Below are 20271 nucleotides of genomic sequence, written 5' to 3'. Positions count from 1 at the left end.
GATGAATGGGATGCTGCATGGAGATGAATCTCGATCTTCTTCATCTCCCATCTTAATACAGCATCCCTACTTAAAGGCATCTCGGACTTAGTCGATTTTTAATAAATTCTAAGAAAAACATATGTTAGGATGCTGCGAGATGAATAGGATGCTGCATGGAGATGAATCTTGATCTTCTTCATCTGCCATCTTAATACAGCATCCCTACTTAAAGGCATCTCGGACTTTGTCGATTTTTCATAAATTCTAAGAAAAACATATGTTAGGATGCTGCGAGATGAATGGGATGCTGCATGGAGATAAATCTTGATCTTCTTCATCTCCCATCTCAATACAGCATCCCTACTTAAAGGCATCTCGGACTTAGTCGATTTTTCATAAATTCTAAGAAAAACATATGTAAGGATGCTGGGAGATGAATGATATGCTGCATGGAGATGAATCTTGATCTTCTACATCTCCCATCTCAATACAGCATCCCTACTTAAAGGCATCTCGGACTTAGTCGATTTTTCATAAATTCATAGAAATTCATATGTTAGGATGCTGGGAGATGAATGGGATGCTGCATGGAGATGAATCTTGATCTTCTACATCTCCCATCTTAATACAGCATCCCTTCTTAAAGGCATCTCGGACTTAGTCGATTTTTCATAAATTCTACGAAAAACATATGTTAGGATGCTGCGAGATGAATGGGATGCTGCATGGAGATGAATCTTGATCTTCTTCATCTCCCATCTTAATACAGCATCCCTACTTAAAGGCATCTCGGACTTAGTCGATTTTTCATAAATTCTAAGAAATTCACATGTAAGGATGCTGCGAGATGAATGGGATGCTGCATGGAGATGAATCTTGATCTTCTTCATCTCCCATCTCAATACAGCATCCCTGCTTAAAGGCATCTCGGACTTAGTCGATTTTTCATAAATTCTAAGAAAAACATATGTTAGGATGCTGCGAGATGAATGGGATGCTGCATGGAGATGAATCTCGATCTTCTATATCTCCCATCTTAATACAGCATCCCTACGTAAAGGCATCTCGGACTTAGTCGATTTTTCATAAATTCTAAGAAAAACATATGTTAGGATGCTGCGAGATGAATGGGATGCTGTATGGAGAAGAATCTTGATCTTCTTCATCTCCCATCTTAAACCAGCATCCCTACTTAAAGGCATCTCGGACTTAGTCGATTTTTCATAAATTCTAAGAAATTCATCTGTTAGGATGCTGCGAGATGAATGGGATGCTGCATGGAGATGAATCTTGATCTTCTTCATCTCCCATCTTAATACAGCATCCCTAATTAAACGCATCTCGGACTTAGTCGATTTTTGATAAATTCTAAGAAATTCATATGTTAGGATGCTGCGAGATGAATGGGATGCTGCATGGAGATGAATCTTGATCTTCTTTATCTCCCATCTCAATACAGCATCCCTACTTGAAGGCATCTCGGACTTAGTCGATTTTTCATAAATTCTAAGAAATTCATATGTTAGGATGCTGCGAGATGAATGGGATGCTGCATGGAGATGAATCTTGATCTTCTTCATCTCCCATCTCAATACAGCATCCCTACTTAAAGGCATCTCGGACTTAGTTGATTTTTCATAAATTCTAAGAAAAACATATGTTAGGATGCTGCGAGATGAATGGGATGCTGCATGGAGATGAATCTTGATCTTCTTTATCTCCCATCTCAATACAGCATCCCTACTTGAAGGCATCTCGGACTTAGTCGATTTTTCATAAATTCTAAGAAAAACATATGTTAGGATGCTGCGAGATGAATGGGATGCTGCATGGAGATGAATCTTGATCTTCTTCATCTCCCATCTTAATACAGCATCCCTACTTAAAGGCATCGCGGACTTATCGATTTTTCATAAATTCTAAGAAAAACCATATGTTAGGATGCTGCGAGATGAATGGGATGCTGCATGGAGATGAATCATGATCTTCTTCATCTCCCATTTTAATACAGCATCCCTACTTATAGGCATCTCGGACTAAGTCGATTTTTCATAAATTCTAAGAAATTCATATGTTAGGATGCTGCGAGATGAATAGGATGCTGCATGGAGATGAATCTTGATCTTCTTCATCTCCCATCTTAATACAGCATCCCTACTTAAAGGCAACTCGGACTTAGTCGATTTTTCATAAATTCTGAGAAATTCATATGTTAGGATGCTGCGAGATGAATAGGATGCTGTATGGAGATGAATCTTGATCTTCTCCATCTCCCATCTTAATACAGCATCCCTACTTAAAGGCATCTCGGACTTAGTTGATTTTTCATAAATTCTAAGAAATTCATATGTTCGGATGCTGCGAGATGAATAGGATGCTGCATGGAGATGAATCTTGATCTTCTTCATCTCCCATCTTAATACAGCATCCCTACTTAAAGGCAACTCGGACTTAGTCGATTTTTCATAAATTCTGAGAAATTCATATGTTAGGATGCTGCGAGATGAATAGGATGCTGCATGGAGATGAATCTTGATCTTCTTCATCTCCCATCTTAATACAGCATCCCTACTTAAAGGCAACTCGGACTCAGTCGATTTTTCATAAATTCTGAGAAATTCATATGTTAGGATGCTGCGAGATGAATGGGATGCTGCATGGAGATGAATCTTGATCTCCTACATCTCCCATCTCAATACAGCATCCCTACTTAAAGGCATCTCGGACTTAGTCGATTTTTCATAAATTCTAAGAAATTCATATGTTAGGATGCTGGGAGATGAATGGGATGCTGCATGGAGATAAATCTTGATCTTCTTCAACTCCCATCTTAATACAGCATCCCTACTTAAAGGCATCTCGGACTTAGTCGATTTTTCATAAATTCTCAGAAAAACATATGTAAGGGTGCTGCGAGATGAATTGGATGCTGCATGGAGATGAATCTTGATCTTCTTCATCTCCCATCTTAATACAGCATCCCTACTTAAAGGCATCTCGGACTTAGTCGATTTTTCATAAATTCTATGAAAAACATGTGTTAGGATGCTGGGAGATGAATGGGATGCTGCATGGAGATGCATCTTGATCTTCTTCATCTCCCATCTTAATACAGCATCCCTACTTAAAGGCATCTCGGACTTAGTCGATTTTTTATAAATTCTAAGAAAAACATATGTTAGGATGCTGGGAGATGAATGGGATGCTGCATGGTGATGAATCTTGATCTTCTTCATCTCCCATCTTAATACAGCATCCCTACTTAAAGGCATCTCGGACTTAGTCGATTTTTCATAAATTCATCGAAAAACATATGTTAGGATGCTGGGAGATGAATGGGATGCTGCATGGAGATGAATTTTGATCTTGTTCATCTCCCATCTTAATACAGCATCCCTTTTTAAACGCATCTCGGACTTAGTCGATTTTTCATAAATTCTAAGAAAAACATATGTTAGGATGCTGCGAGATGAATGAGATGCTGCATGGAGATGAATCTTGATCTTCTTCATCTTCCATCTCATTACAGCATCCCTACTTAAACGCATCTCGGACTTAGTCGATTTTTCATAAATTCTTAGAAAAACATATGTTTGGATGCTGCGAGATGAATGGGATGCTGCATGGAGATGAATCTTGATCTTCTTCATCTCCCGTCCTAATACAGCATCCCTACTTAAAGGCATCTCGGACTGAGTCGATTTTTCATAAATTCATAGAAAAACATATGTTAGGATGCTGGGAGATGAATGGGATGCTGCATGGAGATGAATCTTGATCTTCATCATCTCCCATCTTAATACAGCATCCCTACTTAAAGGCATCTCGGACTTAGTCGATTTTTCATAAATTCTAAGAAATTGATATGTTAGGATGCTGCGAGATGAATGGGATGCTGCATGGAGATGCATCTTGATCTTCTACATCTAACATCTCAATACAGCATCCCTACTTAAAGGCATCTCTGACTTAGTCTATTTTTCATAAATTCTATGAAAAACATATGTTAGGATGCTGGGAGATGAATGGGATGCTGCATGGAGATGAATCTTGATCTTCGTCATCTCCAATCTTAATACAGCATCCCTACTTAAAGGCATCTCGGACTTAGTCGATTTTTCATAAATTCTAAGAAAAACATATGTTAGGATGCTGCGAGATGAATAAGATGCTGCATGGAGATGAATCTTGATCTTCTTCATCTCCCATCTTAATACAGCATCCCTACTTGAAGGCATCTCGGACTTAGCCGATTTTTCATAAATTCTAAGAAATTCATATGTTAGGATCCTGCGAGATGAATGGGATGCTGCATGGAGATGAATCTTGATCTCCTACATCTCCCATCTCAATACAGCATCCCTTATTAAAGGCATCTCGGACTTAGTCGATTTTTCATAAATTCTAAGAAATTCATATGTTAGGATGCTGGGGGATGAATGAGATGCTGCATGGAGATGAATCTTGATCTTCCTCATCTCCCATCTTAATACAGCATCCCTACTTAAAGGCATCTCGGACTTAGCCGATTTTTCATAAAATCTAAGAAAAACATATGTTAGGATTCTGGGAGATGAATGGGATGCTGCATGGAGATGAATCTTGATCTTCTTCATCTCCCATCTTAATACAGCATCCCTACTTAAATGCATCTCGGACTTAGTCGATTTTTCATAAATTCTAAGAAAAACATATGTTAGGATGCTGCGAGATGAATAAGATGCTGCATGGAGATGAATCTTGATCTTCTTCATCTCCCATCTTAATACAGCATCCCTACTTGAAGGCATCTCGGACTTAGCCGATTTTTCATAAATTCTAAGAAATTCATATGTTAGGATCCTGCGAGATGAATGGGATGCTGCATGGAGATGAATCTTGATCTCCTACATCTCCCATCTCAATACAGCATCCCTTATTAAAGGCATCTCGGACTTAGTCGATTTTTCATAAATTCTAAGAAATTCATATGTTAGGATGCTGGGGGATGAATGAGATGCTGCATGGAGATGAATCTTGATCTTCCTCATCTCCCATCTTAATACAGCATCCCTACTTAAAGGCATCTCGGACTTAGTCGATTTTTCATAAATTCTAAGAAAAACATATGTTAGGATACTGCGAGATGAATGGGATGCTGCATGGAGATGAATCTTGATCTTCTTCATCTCCCATCTTAATACAGCATCCCTACTTAAATGCATCTCGGACTTAGTCGATTTTTCATAAATTCTAAGAAAAACATATGTTAGGATGCTGCGAGATGAATGGGATGCTGCATGGAGATGAATCTTGATCTTCTTCATCTCCCATCTTAATACAGCATCCCTACTTAAAGGCATCTCGGACTTAGTCGATTTTTCATAAATTCTAAGAAATTCATATGTTAGGATGCTGGGAGATGAATGGGATGCTGCAAGGAGATGAATCTTGATCTCCTACAACTCCCATCTCAATACAGCATCCCTACTTAAAGCCATCTCGGACTTAGTCGATTTTTCAGAAATTCTAAGAAATTCATATGTAAGGATGCTGGGAGATGAATGGGATGCTGCATGGAGATGAATCTTGATCTCCTACATCTCCCATTTCAATACAGCATCCCTACTTAAAGGCATCTCGGACTTAGTCGATTTTTCATAAATTCATAGAAATTCATATGTTAGGATGCTGGGAGATGAATGGGATGCTGCATGGAGATGAATCTTGATCTTCTTCATCTCCCATCTTAATACAGCATCCCTACTTAAAGGCATCTCGGACTTAGTCGATTTTTCATAAATTCTAAGAAATTCATATGTAAGGATGCTGGGAGATGAATGGGATGCTGCGTGGAGATGAATCTTGATCTCCTACAACTCCCATCTTAATACAGCATCCCTACTTAAAGCCATCTCGGACTTAGTCGATTTTTCAGAAATTCTAAGAAATTCATATGTTAGGATGCTGGGAGATGAATGGGATGCTGCAAGGAGATGAATCTTGATCTCCTACATCTCCCATCTCAATACAGCATCCCTACTTAAAGGCATCTCGGACTTAGTCGATTTTTCATAAATTCATAGAAATTCATATGTTAGGATGCTGGGAGATGAATGGGATGCTGCATGGAGATGAATCTTGATCTTCTTCATCTCCCATCTTAATACAGCATCCCTACTTAGAGACATCTCGGACTTAGTCGATTTTTCATAAATTCATAGAAATTCATATGTTAGGATGCTGGGAGATGAATGGGATGCTGCATGGAGATGAATCTTGATCTTCTTCATCTCCCATCTTAATACAGCATCCCTACTTAAAGGCATCTCGGACTAAGTCGATTTTTCATAAATTCTAAGAAATTCATATGTTAGGATGCTGCGAGATGAATGGGATGCTGCATTGAGATGAATCTTGATCTTCTTCATCTCCCATCTTAATACAGCATCCCTACTTAAAGGCATCTCGGACTTAGTCGATTTTTCATAAATTCTAAGAAAAACATATGTTAGGATGCTGCGAGATGAATGGGATGCTGCATGGAGATGAATCTTGATCTTCTACATCTCCCATCTTAATACAGCATCCCTACTTAAATGCATCTCGGACTTAGTCGATTTTTCATAAATTCTAAGAAAAACATATGTTAGGATGCTGCGAGATGAATGGGGCGCTGCATGGAGATGAATCTTGATCTTCTCTATCTCCCATCTCAATACAGCATCCCTACTTAAAGGCATCTCGGACTTAGTCGATTTTTCATAAATTCTAAGAAAAACATATGTTAGGATGCTGCGAGATGAATGATATGCTGCATGGAGATGAATCTTGATCTTCTTCATCTCCCATCTTAATACAGCATCCCTACTTGACGACATCTCGGACTAAGTCGATTTTTCATAAATTCTAAGAAAAACATATGTAAGGATGCTGCGAGATGAATGGGATGCTGCATGGAGATGAATCTTGATCTTCTTCATCTCCCATCTCAATACAGCATCCCTACTTGAAGGCATCTCGGACTTAGTCGATTTTTCATAAATTCTAAGAAAAACATATGTTAGGATGCTGCGAGATGAATGATATGCTGCAAGGAGATGAATCTTGATCTTCTTCATCTCCCATTTAATACAGCATCCCTACTTAAATGCATCTCGGACTTAGTCGATTTTTCATAAATTCTAAGAAAAACATATGTTAGGATGCTGCGAGATGAATGGGGCGCTGCATGGAGATGAATCTTGATCTTCTCTATCTCCCATCTCAATACAGCATCCCTACTTAAAGGCATCTCGGACTTAGTCGATTTTTCATAAATTCTAAGAAAAACATATGTTAGGATGCTGCGAGATGAATGATATGCTGCATGGAGATGAATCTTGATCTTCTTCATCTCCCATCTTAATACAGCATCCCTACTTGACGACATCTCGGACTAAGTCGATTTTTCATAAATTCTAAGAAAAACATATGTAAGGATGCTGCGAGATGAATGGGATGCTGCATGGAGATGAATCTTGATCTTCTTCATCTCCCATCTTAATGCAGCATCCCTACTTAAAGGCATCTCGGACTTAGTCGATTTTTCATAAATTCTAAGAAAAACATATGTTAGCATGCTGCGAGATGAATGATATGCTGCAAGGAGATGAATCTTGATCTTCTTCATCTCCCATCTTAATACAGCATCCCTACTTAAAGGCATCTCTGACTTAGTCTATTTTTCATAAATTCTAAGAAAAACATATGTTAGGATGCTGCGAGATGAATGGGATGCTGCATGGAGATGAATCTTGATCTTCTACATCTCCCATCTTAATACAGCATCCCTTCTTAAAGGCATCTCGGACTTAGTCGATTTTTCATAAATTCATAGAAATTCATATGTTAGGACGCTGGGAGATGAATGGGATGCTGCATGGAGATGAATCTTGATCTTCTACATCTCCCATCTTAATACAGCATCCCTTCTTAAAGGCATCTCGGACTTAGTCGATTTTTCATAAATTCTACGAAAAACATATGTTAGGATGCTGCGAGATGAATGGGATGCTGCATGGAGATGAATCTTGATCTTCTTCATCTCCCATCTTAATACAGCATCCCTAATTAAAGGCATCTCGGACTTAGTCGATTTTTCATAAATTCCAAGAAAAACATATGTTAGGATGCTGCGAGATGAATGGGATGCTGCATGGAGATGAATCTTGATCTTCTTCATCTCCCATCTTAATACAGCATCCCTACTTAAAGGCATCTCGGACTTAGTCGATTTTTCATAAATTCTTAGAAATTCATATGTAAGGATGCTGCGAGATGAATGGGATGCTGCATGGAGATGAATCTTGATCTTCTTCATCCCCCATCTCAATACAGCATCCCTGCTTAAAGGCATCTCGGACTTAGTCGATTTTTCATAAATTCTAAGAAAAACATATGTTAGGATGCTGCGAGATGAATGGGATGCTGCATGGAGATGAATCTCGATCTTCTATATCTCCCATCTTAATACAGCATCCCTACTTAAAGGCATCTCGGACTTAGTCGATTTTCCATAAATTCTAAGAAAAACATATGTTAGGATGCTGGGAGATGAATGAGATGCTGCATGGAGATGAATCTTGATCTTCTTCATCTCCCATCTTAATACAGCATCCCTACTTAAAGGCATCTCGGACTTAGTCGATTTTTCATAAATTCTTAGAAATTCATATGTAAGGATGCTGCGAGATGAATGGGATGCTGCATGGAGATGAATCTTGATCTTCTTCATCTCCCATCTCAATACAGCATCCCTGCTTAAAGGCATCTCGGACTAAGTCGATTTTTCATAAATTCTAAGAAAAACATATGTTAGGATGCTGCGAGATGAATGGGATGCTGCATGGAGATGAATCTCGATCTTCTTCATCTCCCATCTTAATACAGCATCCCTACTTAAAGGCATCTCGGACTTAGTCGATTTTTAATAAATTCTAAGAAAAACATATGTTAGGATGCTGCGAGATGAATAGGATGCTGCATGGAGATGAATCTTGATCTTCTTCATCTGCCATCTTAATACAGCATCCCTACTTAAAGGCATCTCGGACTTAGTCGATTTTTCATAAATTCTAAGAAAAACATATGTAAGGATGCTGGGAGATGAATGATATGCTGCATGGAGATGAATCTTGATCTTCTACATCTCCCATCTCAATACAGCATCCCTACTTAAAGGCATCTCGGACTTAGTCGATTTTTCATAAATTCATAGAAATTCATATGTTAGGATGCTGGGAGATGAATGGGATGCTGCATGGAGATGAATCTTGATCTTCTACATCTCCCATCTTAATACAGCATCCCTTCTTAAAGGCATCTCGGACTTAGTCGATTTTTCATAAATTCTACGAAAAACATATGTTAGGATGCTGCGAGATGAATGGGATGCTGCATGGAGATGAATCTTGATCTTCTTCATCTCCCATCTTAATACAGCATCCCTACTTAAAGGCATCTCGGACTTAGTCGATTTTTCATAAATTCTAAGAAATTCACATGTAAGGATGCTGCGAGATGAATGGGATGCTGCATGGAGATGAATCTTGATCTTCTTCATCTCCCATCTCAATACAGCATCCCTGCTTAAAGGCATCTCGGACTTAGTCGATTTTTCATAAATTCTAAGAAAAACATATGTTAGGATGCTGCGAGATGAATGGGATGCTGCATGGAGATGAATCTCGATCTTCTATATCTCCCATCTTAATACAGCATCCCTACGTAAAGGCATCTCGGACTTAGTCGATTTTTCATAAATTCTAAGAAAAACATATGTTAGGATGCTGCGAGATGAATGGGATGCTGTATGGAGAAGAATCTTGATCTTCTTCATCTCCCATCTTAAACCAGCATCCCTACTTAAAGGCATCTCGGACTTAGTCGATTTTTCATAAATTCTAAGAAAAACATATGTAAGGATGCTGGGAGATGAATGGGATGCTGCATGGAGATGAATCTTGATCTTCTTCATCTCCCATCTTAATACAGCATCCCTACTTAAAGGCATCTCGGACTTAGTCGATTTTTCATAAATTCATAGAAATTCATATGTTAGGATGCTGGGAGATGAATGGGATGCTGCATGGAGATGAATCTTGATCTTCTACATCTCCCATCTTAATACAGCATCCCTTCTTAAACGCATCTCGGACTTAGTCGATTTTTGATAAATTCTAAGAAATTCATATGTTAGGATGCTGCGAGATGAATGGGATGCTGCATGGAGATGAATCTTGATCTTCTTTATCTCCCATCTCAATACAGCATCCCTACTTGAAGGCATCTCGGACTTAGTCGATTTTTCATAAATTCTAAGAAATTCATATGTTAGGATGCTGCGAGATGAATGGGATGCTGCATGGAGATGAATCTTGATCTTCTTCATCTCCCATCTCAATACAGCATCCCTACTTAAAGGCATCTCGGACTTAGTTGATTTTTCATAAATTCTAAGAAAAACATATGTTAGGATGCTGCGAGATGAATGGGATGCTGCATGGAGATGAATCTTGATCTTCTTTATCTCCCATCTCAATACAGCATCCCTACTTGAAGGCATCTCGGACTTAGTCGATTTTTCATAAATTCTAAGAAAAACATATGTTAGGATGCTGCGAGATGAATGGGATGCTGCATGGAGATGAATCTTGATCTTCCTCATCTCCCATCTTAATAGAGCATCCCTACTTAAAGGCATCTCGGACTTAGTCGATTTTTCATAAATTCTAAGAAAAACATAAGTTTGGATGCTGCGAGATGAATGGGATGCTGCATGGAGATGAATCTTGATGTTCTTTATCTCCCATCTTAATACAGCATCCCTACTTAAAGGCATCTCGGACTTAGTCGATTTTTCATAAATTCTAAGAAAAACATATGTTAGGATACTGCGAGATGAATGGGATGCTGCATGGAGATGAATCTTGATCTTCTTCATCTCCCATCTTAATACAGCATCCCTACTTAAATGCATCTCGGACTTAGTCGATTTTTCATAAATTCTAAGAAAAACATATGTTAGGATGCTGCGAGATGAATGGGATGCTGCATGGAGATGAATCTTGATCTTCTTCATCTCCCATCTTAATACAGCATCCCTACTTAAAGGCATCTCGGACTTAGTCGATTTTTCATAAATTCTAAGAAATTCATATGTTAGGATGCTGGGAGATGAATGGGATGCTGCAAGGAGATGAATCTTGATCTCCTACAACTCCCATCTCAATACAGCATCCCTACTTAAAGCCATCTCGGACTTAGTCGATTTTTCAGAAATTCTAAGAAATTCATATGTAAGGATGCTGGGAGATGAATGGGATGCTGCATGGAGATGAATCTTGATCTCCTACATCTCCCATTTCAATACAGCATCCCTACTTAAAGGCATCTCGGACTTAGTCGATTTTTCATAAATTCATAGAAATTCATATGTTAGGATGCTGGGAGATGAATGGGATGCTGCATGGAGATGAATCTTGATCTTCTTCATCTCCCATCTTAATACAGCATCCCTACTTAAAGGCATCTCGGACTTAGTCGATTTTTCATAAATTCTAAGAAATTCATATGTAAGGATGCTGGGAGATGAATGGGATGCTGCGTGGAGATGAATCTTGATCTCCTACAACTCCCATCTTAATACAGCATCCCTACTTAAAGCCATCTCGGACTTAGTCGATTTTTCAGAAATTCTAAGAAATTCATATGTTAGGATGCTGGGAGATGAATGGGATGCTGCAAGGAGATGAATCTTGATCTCCTACATCTCCCATCTCAATACAGCATCCCTACTTAAAGGCATCTCGGACTTAGTCGATTTTTCATAAATTCATAGAAATTCATATGTTAGGATGCTGGGAGATGAATGGGATGCTGCATGGAGATGAATCTTGATCTTCTTCATCTCCCATCTTAATACAGCATCCCTACTTAGAGACATCTCGGACTTAGTCGATTTTTCATAAATTCATAGAAATTCATATGTTAGGATGCTGGGAGATGAATGGGATGCTGCATGGAGATGAATCTTGATCTTCTTCATCTCCCATCTTAATACAGCATCCCTACTTAAAGGCATCTCGGACTAAGTCGATTTTTCATAAATTCTAAGAAATTCATATGTTAGGATGCTGCGAGATGAATGGGATGCTGCATTGAGATGAATCTTGATCTTCTTCATCTCCCATCTTAATACAGCATCCCTACTTAAAGGCATCTCGGACTTAGTCGATTTTTCATAAATTCTAAGAAAAACATATGTTAGGATGCTGCGAGATGAATGGGATGCTGCATGGAGATGAATCTTGATCTTCTACATCTCCCATCTTAATACAGCATCCCTACTTAAATGCATCTCGGACTTAGTCGATTTTTCATAAATTCTAAGAAAAACATATGTTAGGATGCTGCGAGATGAATGGGGCGCTGCATGGAGATGAATCTTGATCTTCTCTATCTCCCATCTCAATACAGCATCCCTACTTAAAGGCATCTCGGACTTAGTCGATTTTTCATAAATTCTAAGAAAAACATATGTTAGGATGCTGCGAGATGAATGATATGCTGCATGGAGATGAATCTTGATCTTCTTCATCTCCCATCTTAATACAGCATCCCTACTTGACGACATCTCGGACTAAGTCGATTTTTCATAAATTCTAAGAAAAACATATGTAAGGATGCTGCGAGATGAATGGGATGCTGCATGGAGATGAATCTTGATCTTCTTCATCTCCCATCTCAATACAGCATCCCTACTTGAAGGCATCTCGGACTTAGTCGATTTTTCATAAATTCTAAGAAAAACATATGTTAGGATGCTGCGAGATGAATGATATGCTGCAAGGAGATGAATCTTGATCTTCTTCATCTCCCATTTAATACAGCATCCCTACTTAAATGCATCTCGGACTTAGTCGATTTTTCATAAATTCTAAGAAAAACATATGTTAGGATGCTGCGAGATGAATGGGGCGCTGCATGGAGATGAATCTTGATCTTCTCTATCTCCCATCTCAATACAGCATCCCTACTTAAAGGCATCTCGGACTTAGTCGATTTTTCATAAATTCTAAGAAAAACATATGTTAGGATGCTGCGAGATGAATGATATGCTGCATGGAGATGAATCTTGATCTTCTTCATCTCCCATCTTAATACAGCATCCCTACTTGACGACATCTCGGACTAAGTCGATTTTTCATAAATTCTAAGAAAAACATATGTAAGGATGCTGCGAGATGAATGGGATGCTGCATGGAGATGAATCTTGATCTTCTTCATCTCCCATCTTAATGCAGCATCCCTACTTAAAGGCATCTCGGACTTAGTCGATTTTTCATAAATTCTAAGAAAAACATATGTTAGGATGCTGCGAGATGAATGATATGCTGCAAGGAGATGAATCTTGATCTTCTTCATCTCCCATCTTAATACAGCATCCCTACTTAAAGGCATCTCTGACTTAGTCTATTTTTCATAAATTCTAAGAAAAACATATGTTAGGATGCTGCGAGATGAATGGGATGCTGCATGGAGATGAATCTTGATCTTCTACATCTCCCATCTTAATACAGCATCCCTTCTTAAAGGCATCTCGGACTTAGTCGATTTTTCATAAATTCATAGAAATTCATATGTTAGGACGCTGGGAGATGAATGGGATGCTGCATGGAGATGAATCTTGATCTTCTACATCTCCCATCTTAATACAGCATCCCTTCTTAAAGGCATCTCGGACTTAGTCGATTTTTCATAAATTCTACGAAAAACATATGTTAGGATGCTGCGAGATGAATGGGATGCTGCATGGAGATGAATCTTGATCTTCTTCATCTCCCATCTTAATACAGCATCCCTAATTAAAGGCATCTCGGACTTAGTCGATTTTTCATAAATTCCAAGAAAAACATATGTTAGGATGCTGCGAGATGAATGGGATGCTGCATGGAGATGAATCTTGATCTTCTTCATCTCCCATCTTAATACAGCATCCCTACTTAAAGGCATCTCGGACTTAGTCGATTTTTCATAAATTCTTAGAAATTCATATGTAAGGATGCTGCGAGATGAATGGGATGCTGCATGGAGATGAATCTTGATCTTCTTCATCCCCCATCTCAATACAGCATCCCTGCTTAAAGGCATCTCGGACTTAGTCGATTTTTCATAAATTCTAAGAAAAACATATGTTAGGATGCTGCGAGATGAATGGGATGCTGCATGGAGATGAATCTCGATCTTCTATATCTCCCATCTTAATACAGCATCCCTACTTAAAGGCATCTCGGACTTAGTCGATTTTCCATAAATTCTAAGAAAAACATATGTTAGGATGCTGGGAGATGAATGAGATGCTGCATGGAGATGAATCTTGATCTTCTTCATCTCCCATCTTAATACAGCATCCCTACTTAAAGGCATCTCGGACTTAGTCGATTTTTCATAAATTCTTAGAAATTCATATGTAAGGATGCTGCGAGATGAATGGGATGCTGCATGGAGATGAATCTTGATCTTCTTCATCTCCCATCTCAATACAGCATCCCTGCTTAAAGGCATCTCGGACTAAGTCGATTTTTCATAAATTCTAAGAAAAACATATGTTAGGATGCTGCGAGATGAATGGGATGCTGCATGGAGATGAATCTCGATCTTCTTCATCTCCCATCTTAATACAGCATCCCTACTTAAAGGCATCTCGGACTTAGTCGATTTTTAATAAATTCTAAGAAAAACATATGTTAGGATGCTGCGAGATGAATAGGATGCTGCATGGAGATGAATCTTGATCTTCTTCATCTGCCATCTTAATACAGCATCCCTACTTAAAGGCATCTCGGACTTAGTCGATTTTTCATAAATTCTAAGAAAAACATATGTAAGGATGCTGGGAGATGAATGATATGCTGCATGGAGATGAATCTTGATCTTCTACATCTCCCATCTCAATACAGCATCCCTACTTAAAGGCATCTCGGACTTAGTCGATTTTCATAAATTCATAGAAATTCATATGTTAGGATGCTGGGAGATGAATGGGATGCTGCATGGAGATGAATCTTGATCTTCTACATCTCCCATCTTAATACAGCATCCCTTCTTAAAGGCATCTCGGACTTAGTCGATTTTTCATAAATTCTACGAAAAACATATGTTAGGATGCTGCGAGATGAATGGGATGCTGCATGGAGATGAATCTTGATCTTCTTCATCTCCCATCTTAATACAGCATCCCTACTTAAAGGCATCTCGGACTTAGTCGATTTTTCATAAATTCTAAGAAATTCACATGTAAGGATGCTGCGAGATGAATGGGATGCTGCATGGAGATGAATCTTGATCTTCTTCATCTTCCATCTCAATACAGCATCCCTGCTTAAAGGCATCTCGGACTTAGTCGATTTTTCATAAATTCTAAGAAAAAACATATGTTAGGATGCTGCGAGATGAATGGGATGCTGCATGGAGATGAATCTCGATCTTCTATATCTCCCATCTTAATACAGCATCCCTACGTAAAGGCATCTCGGACTTAGTCGATTTTTCATAAATTCTAAGAAAAACATATGTTAGGATGCTGCGAGATGAATGGGATGCTGTATGGAGAAGAATCTTGATCTTCTTCATCTCCCATCTTAAACCAGCATCCCTACTTAAAGGCATCTCGGACTTAGTCGATTTTTCATAAATTCTAAGAAAAACATATGTAAGGATGCTGGGAGATGAATGGGATGCTGCATGGAGATGAATCTTGATCTTCTTCATCTCCCATCTTAATACAGCATCCCTACTTAAAGGCATCTCGGACTTAGTCGATTTTTCATAAATTCATAGAAATTCATATGTTAGGATGCTGGGAGATGAATGGGATGCTGCATGGAGATGAATCTTGATCTTCTACATCTCCCATCTTAATACAGCATCCCTTCTTAAACGCATCTCGGACTTAGTCGATTTTTGATAAATTCTAAGAAATTCATATGTTAGGATGCTGCGAGATGAATGGGATGCTGCATGGAGATGAATCTTGATCTTCTTTATCTCCCATCTCAATACAGCATCCCTACTTGAAGGCATCTCGGACTTAGTCGATTTTTCATAAATTCTAAGAAATTCATATGTTAGGATGCTGCGAGATGAATGGGATGCTGCATGGAGATGAATCTTGATCTTCTTCATCTCCCATCTCAATACAGCATCCCTACTTAAAGGCATCTCGGACTTAGTTGATTTTTCATAAATTCTAAGAAAAACATATGTTAGGATGCTGCGAGATGAATGGGATGCTGCATGGAGATGAATCTTGATCTTCTTTATCTCCCATCTCAATACAGCATCCCTACTTGAAGGCATCTCGGACTTAGTCGATTTTTCATAAATTCTAAGAAAAACATATGTTAGGATGCTGCGAGATGAATGGGATGCTGCATGGAGATGAATCTTGATCTTCTTCATCTCCCATCTTAATACAGCATCCCTACTTAAAGGCATCGCGGACTTATCGATTTTTCATAAATTCTAAGAAAAACCATATGTTAGGATGCTGCGAGATGAATGGGATGCTGCATGGAGATGAATCATGATCTTCTTCATCTCCCATTTTAATACAGCATCCCTACTTATAGGCATCTCGGACTAAGTCGATTTTTCATAAATTCTAAGAAATTCATATGTTAGGATGCTGCGAGATGAATAGGATGCTGCATGGAGATGAATCTTGATCTACTTCATCTCCCATCTTAATACAGCATCCCTAATTAAAGGCATCTCGGACTAAGTCGATTTTTCATAAATTCTAAGAAATTCATATGTTAGGATGCTGCGAGATGAATAGGATGCTGCATGGAGATGAATCTTGATCTTCATCATCTCCCATCTTAATACAGCATCCCTACTTAAAGGCATCTCGGACTTAGTCGATTTTTCATAAATTCTGAGAAATTGATATGTTAGGATGCTGCGAGATGAATGGGATGCTGCATGGAGATGCATCTTGATCTTCTACATCTCCCATCTTAATACAGCATCCCTACTTAAATGCATCTCTGACTTAGTCTATTTTTCATAAATTCTAAGAAAAACATATGTTAGGATGCTGCGAGATGAATGGGATGCTGCATGGAGATGAATCTTGATCTTCTTCATCTCCCATCTTAATACAGCATTCCTACTTACAGGCATCTCGGACTTAGTCGAATTTTCATAAAATCTAAGAAAAACATATGTTAGGATGCTGCGAGATGAATGGGATGCTGCATGGAGATGAATCTTGATCTCCTACATCTCCCATCCCAATACAGCATCCCTACTTAAAGGCATCTCTGACTTAGTCTATTTTTCATAAATTCTAAGAAAAACATATGTTAGGATGCTGCGAGATGAATGGGATGCTGCATGGAGATGAATCTTGATCTTCTACATCTCCCATCTTAATACAGCATCCCTACTTAAATGCATCTCGGACTTAGTCGATTTTTCATAAATTCTAAGAAAAACATATGTTAGGATGCTGCGAGATGAATTAGGCGCTGCATGGAGATGAATCTTGATCTTCTCTATCTCCCATCTCAATACAGCATCCCTACTTAAAGGCATCTCGGACTTAGTCGATTTTTCATAAATTCTAAGAAAAACATATGTTAGGATGCTGCGAGATGAATGATATGCTGCATGGAGATGAATCTTGATCTTCTTCATCTCCCATCTTAATACAGCATCCCTACTTGACGACATCTCGGACTAAGTCGATTTTTCATAAATTCTAAGAAAAACATATGTAAGGATGCTGCGAGATGAATGGGATGCTGCATGGAGATGAATCTTGATCTTCTTCATCTCCCATCTCAATACAGCATCCCTGCTTAAAGGCATCTCGGACTTAGTCGATTTTTCATAAATTCATAGAAATTCATATGTAAGGATGCTGCGAGATGAATGATATGCTGCATGGAGATGAATCTTGATCTTCTTCATCTCCCATCTTAATACAGCATCCCTACTTAAAGGCATCTCTGACTTAGTCTATTTTTCATAAATTCTAAGAAAAACATATGTTAGGATGCTGCGAGATGAATGGGATGCTGCATGGAGATGAATCTTGATCTTCTACATCTCCCATCTTAATACAGCATCCCTTCTTAAAGGCATCTCGGACTTAGTCGATTTTTCATAAATTCATAGAAATTCATATGTTAGGACGCTGGGAGATGAATGGGATGCTGCATGGAGATGAATCTTGATCTTCTACATCTCCCATCTTAATACAGCATCCCTTCTTAAAGGCATCTCGGACTTAGTCGATTTTTCATAAATTCTACGAAAAACATATGTTAGGATGCTGCGAGATGAATGGGATGCTGCATGGAGATGAATCTTGATCTTCTTCATCTCCCATCTTAATACAGCATCCCTAATTAAAGGCATCTCGGACTTAGTCGATTTTTCATAAATTCCAAGAAAAACATATGTTAGGATGCTGCGAGATGAATGGGATGCTGCATGGAGATGAATCTTGATCTTCTTCATCTCCCATCTTAATACAGCATCCCTACTTAAAGGCATCTCGGACTTAGTCGATTTTTCATAAATTCTTAGAAATTCATACTTAAGGATGCTGCGAGATGAATGGGATGCTGCATGGAGATGAATCTTGATCTTCTTCATCTCCCAACTCAATACAGCATCCCTGCTTAAAGGCATCTCGGACTTAGTCGATTTTTCATAAATTCTAAGAAAAACATATGTTAGGATGCTGCGAGATGAATGGGATGCTGCATGGAGATGAATCTTGATCTTCTTCATCTCCCATCTTAATACAGCATTCCTACTTACAGGCATCTCGGACTTAGTCGAATTTTCATAAAATCTAAGAAAAACATATGTTAGGATGCTGCGAGATGAATGGGATGCTGCATGGAGATGAATCTTGATCTCCTACATCTCCCATCCCAATACAGCATCCCTACTTAAAGGCATCTCTGACTTAGTCTATTTTTCATAAATTCTAAGAAAAACATATGTTAGGATGCTGCGAGATGAATGGGATGCTGCATGGAGATGAATCTTGATCTTCTACATCTCCCATCTTAATACAGCATCCCTACTTAAATGCATCTCGGACTTAGTCGATTTTTCATAAATTCTAAGAAAAACATATGTTAGGATGCTGCGAGATGAATGGGGCGCTGCATGGAGATGAATCTTGATCTTCTCTATCTCCCATCTCAATACAGCATCCCTACTTAAAGGCATATCGGACTTAGTCGATTTTTCATAAATTCTAAGAAAAACATATGTTAGGATGCTGCGAGATGAATGATATGCTGCATGGAGATGAATCTTGATCTTCTTCATCTCCCATCTTAATACAGCATCCCTACTTGACGACATCTCGGACTAAGTCGATTTTTCATAAATTCTAAGAAAAACATATGTAAGGATGCTGCGAGATGAATGGGATGCTGCATGGAGATGAATCTTGATCTTCTTCATCTCCCATCTCAATACAGCATCCCTACTTGAAGGCATCTCGGACTTAGTCGATTTTTCATAAATTCTAAGAAAAACATATGTTAGGATGCTGCGAGATGAATGATATGCTGCAAGGAGATGAATCTTGATCTTCTTCATCTCCCATCTTAATACAGCATCCCTACTTAAAGGCATCTCTGACTTAGTCTATTTTTCATAAATTCTAAGAAAAACATATGTTAGGATGCTGCGAGATGAATGGGATGCTGCATGGAGATGAATCTTGATCTTCTACATCTCCCATCTTAATACAGCATCCCTTCTTAAAGGCATCTCGGACTTAGTCGATTTTTCATAAATTCTAAGAAAAACATATGTTAGGATGCTGCGAGATGAATGATATGCTGCATGGAGATGAATCTTGATCTTCTTCATCTCCCATCTTAATACAGCATCCCTACTTGACGACATCTCGGACTAAGTCGATTTTTCATAAATTCTAAGAAAAACATATGTAAGGATGCTGCGAGATGAATGGGATGCTGCATGGAGATGAATCTTGATCTTCTTCATCTCCCAACTCAATACAGCATCCCTGCTTAAAGGCATCTCGGACTTAGTCGATTTTTCATAAATTCTAAGAAAAACATATGTTAGGATGCTGCGAGATGAATGGGATGCTGCATGGAGATGAATCTTGATCTTCTTCATCTCCCATCTTAATACAGCATTCCTACTTACAGGCATCTCGGACTTAGTCGAATTTTCATAAATTCTAAGAAAAACATATGT

Source organism: Anopheles ziemanni, assembly GCF_943734765.1.
Source record: "Anopheles ziemanni chromosome X unlocalized genomic scaffold, idAnoZiCoDA_A2_x.2 X_unloc_33, whole genome shotgun sequence".
NCBI classification, from domain to species: Eukaryota; Metazoa; Arthropoda; class Insecta; order Diptera; family Culicidae; genus Anopheles; species Anopheles ziemanni.
Note: the sequence above shows the minus strand (reverse complement) of the source record.